At 40.1% G+C, this 20,148-nt stretch overlaps 1 protein-coding gene across 2 annotated transcripts in view; it reads left to right on the top strand.

The window, feature by feature from the left end:
- col4a2 (collagen, type IV, alpha 2) overlaps nucleotides 1-20,148 on the top strand; it is a 78,822-nt gene that overhangs the window by 30,266 nt on the left and 28,408 nt on the right. The gene's annotated exons all lie outside the window — the stretch shown is intronic.

Here is a 20,148-nt window from a genome sequence, read left to right as displayed (position 1 = left end):
GTGCCTGCTTGAGGACAGAACCAAATGCATCATATTTAAAGTCATCATTACCCATTAACTTGCTGTCAATAAGGCAACCATGGCAACCTGTTGTAAAAGCAATCCTGTCTTCTAGAAATTATGTTTATATACAACTAATTTTCATCAGCAAATACATTTTGAAGGAAACATATGACCAGATTACGTTTTCTGTTAACATGATTAGAAAATGACTTTAATTAATTAATTAATTATACTTAATTAATTATAATTAATTAACAGTTGCTAAAATTTTGTTACTTAACACCTCATTAAAATGTTTACTGGCAACGTATTTCATTAGTTTCCTGCCAAAATATTCAATCTTGCCATACAATATCCGCTTATAGTGACTACAACATTGTTTATGGTTATGTTTAGGCACACAGAACTTAAAATGTAAGGGAAAGATTGTAGTCTGATTTAAAAGAGAAAAGATCTGCAGTGACTTGAGAAAAGTGTTGAGGTCATTTGACTGAACATCATTATTCCTAACCAAATTGCTTCTGTTGCCTATAACCCTAACCACAGACAGGACTCTGGATGCAGACCTGGATCTCTGGGATCACAGTCCTACGCCTTGTTCGCCTGTTTAGTAATAAATAAACTTCTATGAGACATGGTTGTGTATAAAAACTGTTGGACAGAGAATATGAGTGAAAATACTCGTAGTGTAAAAATAAGAGATCTACAGAACATCATATATATTTGTAAACTACAGTTTCAAAGAGAAACTTTCCAGAGCATAAACTAGCCAGTTTCCTTTGTGTCCCTTATATTTTAATAGAGAGCTTACAGTAAAGGAACTATACATGCCTCAGTTCAGCAGTGTGATGTGGTAAACTCAGGACTGTAATGGACTTTTATAAAACTCCCCATCTACCAGTAAAGAGCTGCTCCTGAGGGAGGCAATCTTAAAAAAAAAATACAGCGGTGAAGAAAGGAATGGTCTCACAACTGTACTTTGGCATGCACTGAGAATTTACCAGCCCAACTTCACAGTAGGTCTGACCTTTGACCCGCACACTCCCTGTGGGTACAGGAAACCCTGTAAGGAGGCGTAGGGAGAGGAAGTTCCACATTCCACATCTGACGGACGCAAAAGACACTGCCCCCCTCCTGCCCTTCACTTACTGTTTTTCTGTATCAGCTGGATGCAAAGGAAAGAATTTCGATCATTCAGTGACAAAGTGATAATGGCAGTGCCAAGAGAGAATGAAGAGCTTTCAGTACGCAGTCAAACATTGGCATTGTTTGCACTTATGTTTATGAAAACAAGAGGAAATAGAAGACATACTCTCTTCACGGGCCCGTCCTTCACACACTGGTCTGCTTAAGATGAACTGTAAAAACATTTCTCACAGACACTGATTGGACACTTAAACCATTTATTACTGACAGATAAGATTCTGCTTTTCGAGAAACCAGACATTATAAATTCTCCTTTGTTTTGGTCTGTCACTTTTTGTTTCTGACTCATTGCGTGCATGTTTAAGCTGTAAATTTCCCAAGGCCTAAGAGTCTTGATCCAACTAAACTTTTACCCTTACATGTGTGCATTACCCAACTGATGTACTTGTTTGTGAAAACAATGGAAACCAAGATGGATTTTCACAGATGTGTTAATCCCTCTGGTGTCTCTAGCTTTACGTCTATCTTTTTTCCGTCCAAATATTTCCCCTGAAGAGAGTCATGGCGTTGAGCACTTCAATAACTGGTCAAACTGATCCTTTACAGCTGTCTGGATTGGCTAAGACCTGACACAGCTGTGGCGATTAGGTGATGATTGTTAATGGGTAAATGATGGCTATAGTCATGTCAACATCTTTGTGTGGCTAATCTACGTGCTAGTGAGATTCTTTTATTTGAGTATTATCATCACTGTGTCCAATAGGCCTATGTCACACTTCCTGCTTCCGGAACGCGGAGTAGGGAATCAGAATTTCCGGTCAACACTCCCTTTCTCCATAAGGATTTAGATTATCAGCCATAATGTCTAAACCATCCGAGGTAGACTGACCACGAGCTACGTGGTTGTGAAACGAAAGTTTCTGCTCCTGTAGAAGCCAGAAGTCTGTATGAAATCAACCTTGTTTTAAGAAAAACATGTTTTATCCGCGATCTTATGGAGAAGAGCTACACTACCCACAATCCTTAGCGTAACAGCAACGTCTCTGATTGGTCCAACTTGCTGTTACCATATAAACTCATAGACTTCTACCATTGAAGTCTATGATAATTTCTGTACACGGTCTTGTACCTTTTGCCTTTTTTTGCCTTTTTCAAAATGTTTTTTACTTTGAGAGTGTTCATTTACAATCCGAACCACATCGTCGTAGGTGACTTTAGGCAGGTTGCAGAGAGACTTGGTCCAGCAGTGTCTATTGGGCTCCGCCATTGTAAAAAGCTAACCGGAAGAGCCGTATCCCCACTCAAGAGACGTTCTTCCGGTCTTCAATTGTTGCGTGACATAGGCCTATTGTTGTTGTTTTTTTAACCTTTACTCTACGGAATATTTCAGCTTTTTTCTGCCTATTGTTGTGGTTTTCTGGCCCACAACTTTACTGTTTTGTTTCACTCTCTCATCGGTATGATTTTCATCCGCAGCAGGGAGCTGTTTTCTGCTAAAAAGGTCTACGGACCCATTGCTCAACACTTAACAGCAGGCAGCTAGCAACTAGCTATTGATTGTAGTTGAGCATTAAGCAACTAAAGAGTTAGGTATTTCCCTCAGAAGTTGGTGGAGACCAATACAAAGCCTTAATGAGAGTCAATATTGGACTTTGATTAGGTGAATCGACACTTGACTTTAAATAAATACTAATTGCTCTACAGTCTGTTGAATGAGTGAATGGGCAATTGTTTAACATTGTCGCCATAACAACTTTAAAAGTTTAAATATGTCAATATTGTGTTTACAGCTTGTAGTGGCCAAACAATCAGTTAAGAACAAATTATTACAAAAATGTTTTTCTCTCGTTCAACATAAAAACATAAGATATGAGCAAAGCTGAAAGAAAAGAGAAATGGATTATGTTTCTGTGGAAAGAGGGTCATATGAGTTACTTCATGAATGAATGCTGGTATTCCCATGCTTTTTGCATATATTGATAGAGAAATTGAGATGTTGAGCGTGAAGATGGATATTAATCTGGACAGAGATGAGAGACAGACACAGAGAGCCTGAGAGTGAGAGTGAAATAATGAAACTGATTGTTTGACTGACCCTTCATGATAATCTCACAGCTGGCTGAAATCCCACCAAAAAGTATCAAAATCTGATTTTCATAAACAACTGCTCAAAGCTTCTGAACACTACCGTGTCAGCAAAATAAATAAGAGCTTAAACATGTTTAATAGAAGAACAATAGGAGAAAATGTAAACCAGGTTTTAAAAGGTTTCTGCTTTTCTGGGGGGGGAGAGCAGAGATTTGGCAAGCTGACTCTCCAGCCTCACCACCCACTCCCCTGGCAGAGAGCGTATTGCAGGCAGGCAGAAAAAAATCAAGCTCCCCACAGCACTTCCAAAAGTCCTTATTGTTGTAATATATTTTGCATCATAAGTGGATTGTATTCCTTAGATCGGTCATAAAAAGGAAAAACAAGCAACCCCAAAATTGAGTAACAAGAAAATAATTTAGGCACACAAAACATCGTAGTTCACAAGACATGGGCACAATCGTAATCTCACAAAGAGTTGGCATCTCTACGGAGAAAGTAAAGTGTGGTCAAATAAAGGGATACAATCCCAAGTCTTGTGCGCTACAGTAGGTGGTGTTGTAAAACAAAGCAGTTTACGTGGTCTCTAAAGCATGAAAAACCAGAGCAGCATGAGAAACTGAGCATGAGGCACCCTGCGTCCTCACCAGAAAACATGTTTAGCAAATCAATGCTCTCTTTTGTGCTCGGAGTCTTTCCCTCTTCAGTTCTCAGAAACTGGGAGTGGTGCCGGGTTTTATAGAGGAAAAAGAAACTCTGACTTAGAGAACAGTAGCTACCATCTGCATTAGCTCACTGTCTCGCCTCATCGTATGCAGGACATGGAGAGATAAAGAAACATCCAGAGGGAAACCGAGAGAGACAGATGATATGGCAGGGCAACCATTATAGACAATATGCAGATGGAGAGATGCTGCCCTTTCCACCATGAGAAAAGCTGCCACAGCTGATGTGGAACAGGAAATGACACACATCTCGGGAAGCTAAGCACAATGACAGTCCACTGATCTGTTTGTCTGCATCTATAAATGGCAAACATCTCCGTGTTCCATGAAAACAAGTCCATACCTTCGGAATCCAGTTCCCATGACTGTCATCTACTTTCCTGTCTGCTCAGGATAACGGCACAGAGAGGAATGCCGTAGGTTTGGAAAAGATCAAAGACTCCTTTGAATATATTTTTACCAAAGGGTGGAAGCCCTGTACCGGTGGTTTTCAGGTTCTGGCTTTGTTTGGAGGATCATAACCTCTAGGCCTTGAGGACATTTTACCACCCCTCGGCATATAAAACCTTTTCAAAGCAAATCATAAAACTCACAAATGCATGACATTCATGGTGAAGCAAAAATGTGTTTCTTAGTCATTGAAAACATTTTTAACTTGGAGATGCATCTGTTTCACATGACAGTAGTAGAGCCATTTTGGCCTGAAAACTCTCAATATGAACCATTGCAACGTGGCATCATGACTTCTCGTAAACATACACGCCGACTTTCTTAAGTCAAGTGGCGTGTTATCTGTACGCATTTTGAGCTTTCCGCGTCTATGTCTACGCTGTATACAGCAGACGTAAACATACACGCCATGTGGCGTGTTATCGCAGTCTTAGAAGAAAGCTACGGTTGAGTTTAGGAAAAGAAGAACCGGTTGGGTTTAGGAAAAGAAAAACGGGGTTGGCTTTACACAAACAAGAGAGCAAGGAAATGCCACACACGGGACGCGATCCCCACTCTCCTGGGTGAAAGTCCTGTGTTTTACCCATCCACCACACCAACCAACCTCCCTATGCGGATTTTTTCCATTTCATACTACTTCCTGCGGCGTCAATTCACACGCAATCGCAAGATAATGTAAGTCAATGGAGGTGTTGATAAACACGCTAAAAAGCAAGTATGCGTCTTTATAACACGGTAATAATGGCATACGAATTGGCATGTCATACATACGCCATTTCATGAGATCAGTCTCACCATTTGGTGTATTAAATAAACTCTTTCTAACTCTTTAACTTAAATCAGGTTGAACTTTTCTGATTAGAGCTGCATTTACATGATGCAATTAAACAGGATCCATCTCCGCTGATAAAAACTAATTGTCTGTCAGTATAGGAGGAGGGATAAGTTAGTGAACTGATTTACTGGCACTGCAGCATGCTGGTTTGTATTAGAGGCCTGTTGTAGCTTCACGTATCAGCAGAAGACATGATGCATAATGTCAGTTTTCATTCTGGAAGCCCCTCAATCCAAACCTGCAATCAGGAGCCTCATCCATCCCTGTTGTCCCTCTCCCCTGACCTTGACCATGACAGGGCCTATTGGAAAAGAACTACCAACTGTGTAGCAATGATGAAGTGCGTGTGTGTGTGTGTGAGTGAGTGTGGAAGGGAGGGGAGGGAAGCAACAACTTGCTGCTATCACTAAAACTCCTGGACGGAAGGATTTTCTTAAGATTGTTGGAAAGAGGAATTCAGTGGGCATCACAGGCTGGTTATTCTTGCTGTGGAGCAGTAGTAAATATATGGGGAGACGCTTAGACATACAGCCAGTAACCAGCTGTTTGTGTATGTTAATACACAATGTATCAGGCAAAAGCGGGAAAAGAAATTGCATTGGTAGCTATTGCTACTCGTCGAGGATTTTAAGGATATAAGCCACTGTGTGGACCTGTTAAAACTTAGTAAGGCTTGGAAGTCATGCCTAAAAGATACACAAAATCTTAACTAGCCTGTTAAATCTCCACACATTCCACATGTGGTTTGTGTGTTTTCCCCTACTCCTCCAAACTATACTATATGTATATTGGAAACAGATCAATGAGTAAAGACAAAAAAGGAATAATAACTAAAACAAAACTTGGCTTTGGCTCAAGTACTTTAAAATAAATAAATAAAACGTCAATATTGACATATTATGAACTTTTGAAGTCTTTACAAACCGTTACCTATTAGTGCAATATTAACATTTATTTACAGCCAACTTTATTTTGCATATATTTTTGTATTTATTTATGTTCACTATTCTGCACATATGTATGTTTAATAGTTTATTTTGCTCATATATCATACAACATACATACAAATCATTTAATTATACATACATGTATGTATACTGTATGTGACAAAAAATATAGAGATTTTTTTAAATCTTCCCCTAAACCCTAACTTTGTTTGTCTGACATTTGGTTTGGGGAAAATAGCAACTTTTTAAATTGACAACAGTTGTCTAGAAACAACATAGATGATAGTAGTGAAAATTAATAAAACAGTGAGTTATGCGAAGTAAAACCAAAACAATGAGCTGAAAGCTGCTAAAACAATCCATAGAGCTGTGGACATCTGCAGTTTGATAATTTGCCGGTTCATCACTGTCAATGACCCCTTTTACATTAAAAATAATCTTTACATCTATTGTTATTAGAAAACAGATATAGATCTGTGTGTGTGTGTGTGTGTGTGTGTGTGTGTGTGTGTGTGTGTGTGTGTGCGTGCTACTACAGAAAGACAAACCTCACTTAAAGGATAAACAGGAAGACAGACACATATACAGTGCAGCTTTCAGACACAAAAATCTTCTCCATAATGTATTAACTGAACATCAAAAGATCACATCAAATTTCTCCAATGGACTCTTCTTTTGGCCTCTACAATCAAAATAAATTCTTTTTACCGTCCCTTTTTCTTTTTTTGCATTTCCGTCAAAGCCAAGTTTGACCCGCCTTCCTGCACCTAGCTGTGGTCCAGCTTTAAGAGCCTATAAAAGTGGCTCACTCTCACATTTTAAGATGATGGGTGCTGTTTAAGGAACAAGAGGACTATTGTTGTTGTGGACAAAGAAGCACCTCCTTTAAAAGACACACACGCACTATTACACACATATACACATAAACCTAGGGAAACACATATAGATGTTCATATACTTTTTCTAAAGATGAAGTAATTATAAAGTACTTCAGCAATGGAAGAGAGTAATGAATCCTTCCTCCCCCGAACAGCAAGTGTTGAGTCATAGCTTAGCTACCATGACTATGCACTTCAGGCTGTCTGGATTTCTCCACATGTTGATGTGTGCATGGTACTGTAGTAAAAGCGAAACTCAATATCTAAAGAGTTCGGAGTGTTGTGTCTTTTTATTTAGGCTTTTCAAAACTAAAAACCCAAGAGAAAAAGTATAAGGAATGGATTAAACTGTGTTTGTCTGCTCTAATGTAAACTGCTAACGTTAGCATCAACCAGAGAAGCCTGTTCAGTGGAAGGCTGCCCCTTCCCAAGTGCAGGACCAACAGACTCAAGAACTCCTTTGTCCCTCATGCCATCATACTCTACAACTCCTCACTCGAGAGGAGGAGGAAATAGGGTAAATAGGGTAAAGAGGACATAACAGGAAGGAAGGGAAGGAGTGGTAGCCACTCACTCACTCACTCACTCATTCACTGTGCAATAATTTTATAATCTACTCACATACATACCTGGACACTCTAACTGCTCTTAACTTCTAATTTATGCTAAATGTCATTTATTTATTAACTGTACAATAACACAATACCATACACAGTCCTCTATATATATATCCACGTATATATTTATCTGTAGTTTATTGTTTTACTGTTTGTTTACTTTTTGTAAAAAAATATTTAGCTAAAATTCTATGTATATTGTTATTCTTATACTGTATTTTTTTTCTATACCTCTTTATTTAAAGAGTGTTTTGTTTGTATGCTGCTAAAATCTGCTGCTGGATATTTAATTTCCTTGCGGGAGTCATCCCAAAAGGATGATCAAATTTGCTAGCGACAGTTATTTCTGCCTGCAAAATAGGCAGTAAGAAAAGCTGCTTTTGTCTACCTTTGTCTGAAATCAAGGACCTATTGTTTTGACAATCACTAAGAATTTCAAGTTAACATTTGAATCTTTATAGGTGCTGTGCGAGAACGGAAAGATTGACAGGCGTAGCAACAGTAAATAATGGGGCGGGGGCTAAGAGAACTGTCAATTGATTGTCCTAATATATCCCAGACAAGAATTTCATTCAATGACCTTGATGTTGCCGTCATGACCTTATCCATCTTACAGCGATAAAAGAGTTAGTTTCACTTCGCTACTGACAGTACAGGCATCCAGTTTTTGAGTATTTGTGCAACCTTGTGTGTATTAAGGCGGTAAGACATTGGCCTTGTGTTGCCATCTGCCGACTGTTATCATCAGCCACAGCACATGCATGGAACGAGGACAAACGAGGGGAACAAAGATCAAGATGAGTAGAATAAACCTGAGATATTGTGTTTCATGTTGTGGCTGGGAGATTGTTGCCTCATGGGACTCTGAACTTAAACATACTTTAGCCCTGATCACAGACAAATATGTACCGTAACACACTCCCCCCCCCCCCCCCCCCCCACCCCCACCCCCCCCCCCCACCACCCCCCCCCACCCACACACACACACACACACACATTTCTGGAACTTTTTCCTCAATATTCTCCTGTGGACACCTTCTGTTTCAAATGTAATCCCTCTCTCTCTGCGACTCATTGGAAAACACATACAGACACACACCATGTATTCCACATCAGTCAAATCTGACGGTTCTCACAATAGGAAAGTTGGGTAAAGGTGTTAACGCTGGAAGTCCTCTGGGATGTATGCATTTGCAGACAGCAGTCAGGAAATGTTATGGTCAACAAAGAGAGTCCTCGGGGCTGTAGGAAAAATGTGACCAGAGTTGTGGGTCACCACAGCAATGCCATGTGTTCCCCATCAGGACTTGTTGTGAAACCTACATCGGGGGGCGGCTGCAAAGGAAACAATTAGGTTTCCTCAAATTCCTCTCATATTTAATCCACTTTTCTGAGAAAAACATGTTTTCAGTGCAGAATTCTTTCTCAGGAGCAGGGATTGGGTCTCTTATGACTTTTGTTCCATTGACAAGGTCAAGGTAAAACACTGCCCTCTACATCTTCCTGAAATTAGGAATATCAACTTGATGTAATGTACATGTAAACAAGATAGTCAACTGAGAAGACATTAATTCAGTCAGTTAACCATATTCATACATTGACCTTTGCCCCGATTTCAAGGAATGTTCACTATAGCTAAAATGGCTGTGGGCGTTGCATCCCCCGTGTGGGAAAATGAATTTTTTTTCCAGGCTGGCAAAATTGGACTGTGGGCTGGGCCAGCTGGATGGGTCGGTGGGTGCAGAAAGAGACCTTGAGGATTACATGGCTTTCCCTGACACTAATGTGACTGGCTGCAGTCCATTTCAATCAGGGCCAAGATCACAGCTGGGTATTTGACTATAAATCTGATTATCCACAGTTTTTTCCATTGCTGTGTTTTGTTTTATTAGTTTAACCATTTGTTAAGCAATTGGTACTGCTGTTTTGAAAGGTGCAATATAGTTAAGTTGTGTACATAAAGCTATTTATGGCTGCAATTAACAATTATTTTCATTATCAATGAATCTATTGATCGACATTTCTTCTAGCGCCACCATGATATTGACATTTCTGGTTTTGATTGAAATATCTCGACAACTATAGGATGAACTACCATGAAACTTGGTTCACACATTCATTTCTTTCTCAAAATACATTTTAATTATATATATAAATTTATATATATATATATATATATATATATATATATATATATATATATATATATATATATATATATATATATATATATATAAAATATCTGTCTCACACTTTATCAAAGCTCCTGTGGCCTCTCAAACTATTACCCTCCATATATAAGTCAATATGCATACCTTTGTACCCTTGGGTGCAAGGTACATCGTCAGAGAACAGCTTTGTTGAGGAAATTGAGTTTTCCTTTTATAAACAGAAGGTCACTGCACCCTGGGCGATCCACTAGCATTATAATCACAGTGATAAATGTAACAGTGGGATTATAGAGGCAACACACCCATGATGGACTTCATTACACGCAGACATAAACTCAGACACATGCAGACACACGATACAGGCACACAGGTGGTTGGTCTCTGAGGTGAGGGCCACACCTCATTGAGCCTGTGTGCCATTTCTCGCTCTTTCTCTCACACACACACACACACACACACACACACATACACATACACAGAGGCTGCAGCTGTGTCCTGTTTAGACACACATGTGCTTGGACCATAGACTTGAGACATCTCATTCCTCTAACGTGAGGCAATAGCACAGGTGTCGGGCCCCAGAGACCCCTGGGATAGCGCGAGGTCCAAGCTGTTCTGTTCTCAGCCTGGGATCCCCCCTCGAGTCTTGATCTTCAACACACACCCCTCTTAGCACGCATGCAGACTCTCTCTCACACACACTTCAGTCCATCCACTGGTCATTAGCTGCCCGTTCTCCATGGTCTGGATGCTGTCTGATTTCTGGCACATGCATGAGCACGTGCTCTGTGAAAGTGCATGCAGAAATTAGCTCATAGTCTAAACACATTAATTCTAATACAAACTGGTCTCAACGCAGCCAAATCACTCTGTGCCGAATAGCTAAACAAAGATCAGCAGACCTCCATGAGAAACAACGCCAGTGACAAGAAACGACTGTTTGTCTGTCTGTCGTCTGTTTATCCCTCTACTTCATCTCTTTCTCTCTCTTTGCACATAAGACATTTTAAGCGAATGAGTCAGAAGAACTTGTTGTAGATGATGAAGGTTCAAATTATGTTTTCACAAATCTGGCTCGAGGCTTGTCTCTACGGCAACAACTTTCTCACGGATAATTCTTCAATAGATATTGTTTTAGCAACTGTCACTGTTCCACCTGTAGCCTGCATGGCCTTGTTGCTTTTTATGTAACTCTCAGCGTATCATTTTATATCCACTCTGACCCACCACAGTCTTCAAGGATTTTCAGAAGTAGGACTTTTTTTTTTTTCAGCTGGGGATTCAGAAACCTGACCTCCCTGACTTGAGCCAGGAGATCTAAACACACTCTAATAGATATCTAAACATCATCTACAGATGTTTATTTATTCTGCCTGAGTCCTCCTGGGGGCATCTAGTTGAGGACCCTCTTTGTCCTCCAAGCATAGCCCCTGAAGCCTGTCCCCTAACCCCTGATCTCCCCCCACTCCTCCAGGGGAGCTGAGCCCCGTTCCCCCCCTTGGACATCATGTAGAAGGGGATGTGGATCTTCAGGAAATGAGTCCAAGAAAATGTATCCAAGAAAAACTTGGGCTGGGTCGCAGAGCAGTGGGACCTAATCTAACCGAAGTGTCTGAGCCCGATTGTGGGAGTCAGAGAGAAAGGGCAGAAGTTTAGTTTCTTTTCGTTCTTCCTTTGTTTCCTTAATTTCATTCTTTTCTACTTTTCTGCATTTCTTCCCAAGGGGGTGAGCTTCTCCTCACAACACGTACCTCCTATGGCGCCATTTTGATGCTAATAAGCACTCACCCCCCGTTAGCATCCCATTCACTGTCATTCATTTTGACGTCACTTTGACAGCGAATAACTTTACATCTGAAGCGTTTAAAGACTCTATTTGTCCATTGTTTATTTCTAAAGAAACACGACAATGTATAAAAGGCTCCATTACCTTGTACCTCACGTTATGGCTCCGTAGCAGACGTTTTTGTAAAAATAGGCTAACGATTGTATCATAACCACGGGACTTACGATCGCATAGTAGAGGAATTACCGTATAGTACAGGAGAAGCGCGCAGGCAGTTTCGACTTACATTAGCTGTTTAAGTTTAATTACTAATGTTAACTAGCATTTTAGTTAGCAATAATTAGCCTGTGTCCATGTTATCTCCTTACATATACCTACGCTCTCCTTCTCTGCAAGATTGGGAATGATTGAGATTTCTCTTGGCACAGCTACCAGAAGACTTCCAACTTTCAGACACGTTGCTCACGTCACATTTACGTCATCTCTCTCAGTTGGAGGCTGCGCAGTAACGCTCAGCGCTCACCGGAAAAGTGCTTCTAAAGGCCTTCACTGGTCTCCGTCCAGAGCAACGGGATCTATTGGTCCATTCTTATATACTGTCTATGTTTCTTCCTCTCCTCTCTTCCTTGATCCATCATTCCTTCTTTCCTTCCTTTTTTCTCTGCTTCCTTTTTTCTTTTCTTTCTTAAATCATACATTAACACGTCCCCTTCTTGTTGCTTTTTTTCCACCACCTTTCCTTCCTTCATTTGTTCTTTTCAACTTTACATCCTTCATTCCTTTCCTTCGTTCTTCCCTCATCCTCTTGATCAACTCTTTCTGCTATTTCCTCTGTAGCATGCAGAAAGCAGATCAGTTCAGAACTGCTGCTCGTGTCCACTGAATAAAGACGTCAGTATGCTTCAAACATAGTGCTTGTTGGGTGGATGAAACCACCTCTCTTCACTCTTTTTCTTGACATTATTCAGGGAAGCTGTACATTCAACAGATTTTGTAGCTTTCCTAACGCAGTGATTGGCCGGGTGCGACACCATGAATGCTAGGGGTGCACGATTCAGAAAATGTCACGATTTGATTCAGTATCGATTTTTAGGCTCACGATTCGATTCAAAATTGATTTTCGATTCAAAAACGATTCACAGTATGTAAATGTGTGTATATATATATATATATATATATATATATATATATATATATATATATATATATATTATACATTCATTAGTACATTCATGTGGATTTTTTATTTAGTTTATTTAGTATTTTTTATTGTCCGTATTATTCATGTGGATTTGTTTTGATTTTAACATCCTGTTATGATGTATCTGTATGTTTGTATGTGAGTGATGTCTGTAAGCTACTGGGACCTTGAATTTCCCCCTTGGGGATCAATAAAGTATCTATCTATCTATGATGTGATTGCAGTAGACATACAATAAAAAAAAATTTTAAAAAATATGAATCGATTTTTGGAATTCTATGAATCGATTTTGAATCTTCAGTCTCTATGACAGTGGCCTTTTCCCACCCTAAAACTCTGACGTGTTGGGATGACATGTCATCCAAACTACTTAGCTTCAAGCATACCTTAACCTTAATTTATCCACCTTCCTCAGCATCACATACTGTAAACCCTCAGCAGGCAGCTCACAGATACACTCACCATGATTTTACAGTTTACATTAGTGAGTGTTGTGTGAATACAAGTGCATCCACTCTGGTTTGTAGATGTTTATGTGGAAGTATGTGGCTGTCAGTGTCCTGTCCCACAGTGATGACATCAGAGGATAATGTTCACACTGCATAGTATCAATCCTCCCCTCACCACAACCCCTTCTGTTTAGATTTCACTGTTATTTCTGAGGAGATACAGTATATACAAGCACTTGGAGAACAAGTATTAGCATTGTTTGCAACAGAGTAAATGTAGAATTGAATATCCAAAATTCTTGTTCTTACTTGCTACTTGCTTACTTACTTGTTTCTAGTTGTTCTAGTTAATTCCACTATGTTCATGGTATCCATTGTTCCTGTGACTTATCATATCTTATCTATTTTGACCCTCTTTGTCATTAGATTCATGTTTTAATCATTTCTTGTTTAAAAAATCACATAATGTCCCAGTTTTTCCAGGCAGACAGATGGAAAAACAGAGGGAGCTTCCGGACAGTTATTTATTGATTTATTTTATTCCTCACTGAGGTCAGAGGTTTGTGCACTGGGCTGCGTGTTCCCATCCAGTTCTTAGTGGGTCGTTCCCAAACCGTCCACCCCAGGGGACAGTCTGGGTCCTGATGAAATTTATGGTGTCAGATGGGGGAACTTTAAATAGATCTGTGATTTAGGAATGAGAAATGCAAACACAACCACATACACACAGGAAGAGGACACAGAGAGGTTAAGGGTACTGCATTTAATATAGTGTGAGCAGGAAGGATTTTCTCAGAGATTTCTTGATATGTACTGTAGGTCAGACATCATGAAGGCACTTGCAAGTTTACAGAAGTAATGCAGTGGAAATGTAAATATGTCAACTCAGATATCCAACTAGTAAGACATTGTTCACACTTCCAGAGATAAGCATTAGTTATAGAAAATAAAGGGTTTTAGGCAGAGGAAAACATATATTATATATAAATATATATATATATATTCTCCCGCATGTGCGAAGATGGTTGAGCTTAGGCATTGACCTTGAATGATAAGGATATGGTTAGGTGTGGTCAGAAGAGAGCTCTTTTGCTAACCACAGTTAACAGTGATGTCATGGTGTAGTGACACATCCTGTAGTACACTTACACATCATTGCAACAAAGTGAGATGTTAAACTTCTGGAGGTCAGCAAAATTTAAGATTTTCACCTGCTGTTCAGTTTCTCTTTAAAATGTGAGTTCACCCGAATGACAAAGAAAAACGTAATTTCTTACTTAATTAGTGCTATCCATCCATTTGTTTCATCATTATATTTATATATTTTTATATAGATTTTAAATCCAACTGTGAACAGTCTTTATTGGATCTTCTTTCTGCGAAAGAAATAGTCCTGATGAAAACTGTGAAGACAAAAATTCAAAGAAATCAAAACTTGAGAAAAAAAGAAAATCCTCATGGCTTGATACAACTAGAGTTACTGTATAGAACATGAGTAAATATGTGTGTAATTTGAATGGACTGTCCCTTTAATGTTGTGTGATCTGTGAAAGAGACTGCGAAACAGGAAATTGTTGTCTCACACCTGCATCTCTGGATCTTATTAAATTAGTTATTAAAAAGTCTCCTTCCTCTCCTCGGCAGCACCACAACATTCAATGCATTGCTTAGTGTAGATGTTTGGTTCAAATCAGCTGTGAACCTCTGCTATCCAGTGGGCACTAGCTCTGTCCTCATGGACTCTCACATGTCAAGTTTAACTGGAGGAGAATGTTCAAAATCCTCCTCACACATTCCTACCGCTGCAAAAGATGGAGCTGGGACATCTCGTTGTCAGTGGCATACATAATATATGAAAGAAGGGGTTAATCGTAGGAATAGACAAGAAATATTGCTGTGGTAGAGATAGGAATAGAAAGAAAAGAATTAACAGTATTTAGGGTTTGTTGCAAAAAGAAAGAGTGATTTTTTTCACTATCGGCATCCAATCACCCCACACCTTAGCCTCAGTCACTTTGTTCACCTAGCCTGTTTGTGTGTGTGTGTGTGTGTGTGTGTGTGTGTGTGTGTGTGTGTGTGTGTTCTTGTTTAACTATATTCGTGGGGTCCAAAAACCGGGAATACAGTATACTTGTGGGGTCCAGACAGCTTTGTGGGGCCAAAATGCTGGACCCCACAACTTCAAAGGGCTGTTTGAGTGTTAAGACTTGGTTTTAGGATTAGGGTTAGAATTAGGTTATGGTTAGGGTGAGGGTAAGGGTTAAGTTTAGGCATTTAGTTGTGATGGTTAAGGTTAGGGTAAGGGGCTAGGGAATGCATTATGTCAATGACGGGTCCCCACAAAGATAGTGAAACGCACTGTTGTGTGTGTGTGTGTGTGTGTGTGTGTGTGTGTGTGTGTGTGTGTGTGTGTGTGTGTGTGTGTGTTTTATGCCTTTTTGTGTGTGTGGTAGTTGAAATGAGGTGAGAAGTGATCGGGTAAAAAGCAGACACCAGTTAGCAGACCAGTGTGGGAAGGGCTGGTGTTTTATTGCTCTTTTACAATCGTTCGTCTATAGTCTGTTTCCTAATGATCCTAATTTACTGTGTATATACAGAGTCATTCTTTGTTTTAATGCTATTTATTCCGATTTCCCAGATGGTTTAATCATGTTATTTCAGTCTGTTTTTTTTCCCTCCTGACATACACCTCTCATTCACCTGTCTGTCTTTTGATCCCTCAAATGTATTTATCTGACTGTGGGAACTTTGATGATTTTGCCCACCACGGCAGCATGTCTGTAAAGGGCTTAGACCTTAAATCTATTGTTATAAATGTAATGTAATGTTATAAAGGGAAATGACAACTATCATTTTAACCAGGAAATACATCCATTAAGCCATTCAAATTCCAGTACTGTATAATTTTTGAAAACTCATCAGTGTGAAAATTAAGTTAACTTCTAAAATGCTGGTGTCTGGAGCATGTTTCGCTGCTGTGAGCTAGTTCTAACCAACCATGTTTGGATTATTATTTAAGATGTAAAGAACCGATCTACAATACCTCCTCGATACTCCTGGAGATTATTGCTCTGCCCTCTGCCTGCCTCATTTCCTTCTCTTCACCCTGTGAGTAGATTTGACTGCTGTCGTATCCCATTATAAAGCTCACGAGACACAAGGCTGAAGGGATGACGTGAGCTGACTGACAGGAAGAAAAATATAGCTACAGTTACAGAGAAAAGCCAGAGGGCAGCATGTGTCTCCTGAGCTTCATAATCTGGTAAATTCATGACCGGCCTTCAAAGACAGAGAGGAACTCAGACCTAAACAGACATGCATGTACAGTATGTGTGTTCAGTGTCCTTTAGTGAATCCAAGACATGTTGGTTTGAAGAGCCCTAAACTTCCTCTGATCTAGATTTCAGGGTCTCCGTTTACACAGGTTCAGAAGTTTACTACACTATGCTGTAAAAGAATGCTTGATTTTTCTTTTTCTGTTTCTACAAGATGTTCATCCCTTTCCTGCTGTATCACAACTCAAACTTATTTTTTTTCTTCTTTTGTTTAGATGACAATTTATTCTATCCCCCCCCCCACACACACACACACACACACACACACACACACACACACACACACACACACACACACACACACACACACACACACACACACACACACACACCACCACCACCCACCCCACAGTCTGTGGCTGGCTGATTTGTAGGCTTGCATGTGATCACTCTCCAGGGTTAGAGGGTTAGAGAAGCAAAGGGATGTGAGAGCACTCGAGAGTTTGGAGAGAGGAGGGGAGGAAATGCTGGGTGGAAGTAGTGTGAGCCGATAAGAATGGGGAGTACGTAGGTATGAAGGAAGCGAATCTGTGAAGGACTGGTAATTAAAGAGGGGGGAGGACTGGAGAGAGATTTAGCTCAGGAGAAAATAGAGTAGAAGGGAAATGATGAACACCCAGAGTGCTAATGGAACAATACAGTATGCGGCTGAGGTCTGGTCAGTTTGATTTAGACCTACTCGAGGGTTCAAATGGTTATTTTGATGAGTTTATAAGTACGTCTAAGGGCAAAACAAATTGTGTTATACTTTTACACTCAGTGGTCACTTTATTAGGCACACCTTTGGTGACTTACACACAAGCATTTGATGCATCTCAAGGATACTCAGGATTAAGCAGTACAGTTTAACCAGCATGTACTGTAGTGCCATGAAGTGCCATCCCAACTCAAGGAGTATTCAAACTCATGTTGGACATACAACATTAGAGATTACCAAATATGGTCCTTCTTCAATTATCTTTGCATGTGTGAAGATGCTATTGGATCATTTACAACAACTATTCTTACCTATGCAGCAAGTCCTGTTGTAGGTACCCCAGATCACATGCAGCACATTCATCTGTGACCGTCTGGGTCAAAGAACACCTTATCCAATGTTTCTGTGTGTGCGTCACAACTGCAGTTTCTGTGTGTGTGACTGTTAAGTGTGTTTGAATGTGAGTGAGTAGGTGTATGTACATTAGCTTCCTCCCCTGACCTTGGCGGGATGGGAGCGCTTGAGGCAGCGCTGTCTTATCATACAGCTGTTACATCTCAACTACTACTCTGCCTGAGACGGGTTATGACCTACTGCTGTTATGTTGGACGCTGACCTGACTGAGACCTGGGGTACCACTGTCTCAACTTCCACATCATGAGTACATAAGCAGGAAATTCTACCACATGGTACAATCTAGTCTACAGCCACGACGGTCCACTTCCGGGATTGCTCCGTTGCTGTCGCAATTCCGCCTGATTTCACTCTGGTATATATCAGTTCCCTGCTAAGCCATGCAGAAAGATAAAGACCAGTGCACATAGTGTACTATGCAAAGTGCTCTAGACAAGGATCTCTTATGCCCTTACATGCTTATACACACACAAACATACCCACTCACACACGCACACACACACACACGCACCGTTTATTTCAGAAATAAGCCACTTTTAAATGACGACACTCCATTCCAGCTCACTCCCTTCTATCACGGTATGTTTCACTTCTCCCTGTGATTATTATTACTTTGACAGAACAATTTGTCTTTAGAAAATTAGTCGGCTTGATTACTTCCCTTTTATGAGGATGAATGATTTACAACTGTAAGTGTGTATTGGTAGAGTTCACCTTACATAATGTGCCTGATGGCCTTTTTTTCCACCATAGCAATAGAGAACATGATGTTTCATAGCAAAGGAAGGTGGCAGTTTATTTCCAGATCTGAACATGCCAAATTATATCTAGAATCTTGACAAGAAGGTGCAAGTTACTTCTTCTATCTTGTTTTTAATTATTATTTTTTTTAAACAGTTTACACTGTATAGAATTGTAGTATTGAAAGCTCTTTATAATGTAGTGAATCAGTACATTATATGATTTGATTCCTGCCTTTTGAAAAAAAAAATCTTTTTCATTTTAGTTGTTTTTTTTGTCAGTTAGGTACCAACATTAGAAGTTAGACACCATGATGTTATCACATCACGACTGACTCGTCAGTCCAGTCTTAAAATTCACAGCAAACACTGTATGACACACCTATTATTCATGCAGAGTTTGAGTTGTTTTGGCAGGACAGTTGTCTGTCTGTTGTTTGCTCTATAGGCAGCTGCTTGAAGACAAAACACACACACCTCCATTTCCAAAAAGCCTCCCATAGACAAAGCGCTAACTACCACACACACACACACACACACACACACACACACACACACACACACAGAGGCTGCATGTATGAGTGCACACACATCTAGCCACGAGTTAGTTCAACTGAGGCTTTATCTCTCACTTTTTGCATCTGATTTGTCTGTCAGCTTGTTTGAATTGTTGTGAATTGTTTAGGCTCCCTGCAGTTTTATTAATGCCTTGGAGACCCTTGGCTTTAGCTTCATATAATGAGGCCCAGAGCATTTTTTTGTCTGGGACACCACTTAGTTGGTTCTCACAGGAACAGTGTTAGGCCCCCAGGCCTCAGAGATCATCACTTACTGACCCCCTGAACTCCCAGACCATGCAAACACGCATCATTCCCATGGTATCTTCGCCCTCAACCCTTGTAAAAGCACTGTCCTCGTATTATTCTGTTTCCATCCCACCATCCCTTGTCTACTCTCTGCCTCCCCTGGCCGTGTCCTGTCCCCCAGAGATGTAAATAACACACACAACACTAAGATACATTTGTGTTTGAGGCATCTGTTCAACCTGATCTTTAGGTTGAAGCTCCTTGCCCTCACACACAGCCCGCCTGCACTGAACACTTCAATATTCATACACTTTCCTGGAGTGTTTGTTTGTATCCCGCTTGTCTCCTTGTTACAATCCAGCAGCGATTCTGGTGTAGTGAAGTAGGTGAAGAGAGAACACATACTTTACTGGCCGAGTCTGCAGACACATCGCAAATGTATCAATTTATTAGGAAATAAAAATGTGATATCTGAAAATGAGGTACGGTTTGGAGAACAGAAACATACTTCCGCCACAGCCAGACTCACATTCTCCCTCCTTCCTATCTGCCTGCCTGTATTCTCTCTTTCATCACTGTGAATATCAAATTGTTATATTTAGCTTGCAGATTAGGGGGCTGTCTGCAGTTTCAAAGAGTCATCAATCAAAATCCTCTTTATCCTTTACTTTATCTTTCAGGCTTGCTTGGCCTTGGTCTTTTTTTCATTAAGTAGATATCTGACAGCAGAGTCTGGCTTTATCTGAAACTTAATCTCCTCACTGTTCTATCTGGCATGTCTTGCAATAACGTGTGTGTTTTCGGGCCTTTATTTTTTCGGGGAAAAAAATGGAAAAATATATTTCACCATGCAGGTTTTA

This window comes from Sander lucioperca, chromosome 8 (genome assembly GCF_008315115.2).
Source record: "Sander lucioperca isolate FBNREF2018 chromosome 8, SLUC_FBN_1.2, whole genome shotgun sequence".
Classification (NCBI taxonomy): domain Eukaryota; kingdom Metazoa; phylum Chordata; class Actinopteri; order Perciformes; family Percidae; genus Sander; species Sander lucioperca.
The sequence above is the reverse complement of the archived record's forward strand: the minus strand, read 5'-3'. Positions and strand labels throughout refer to the sequence as shown.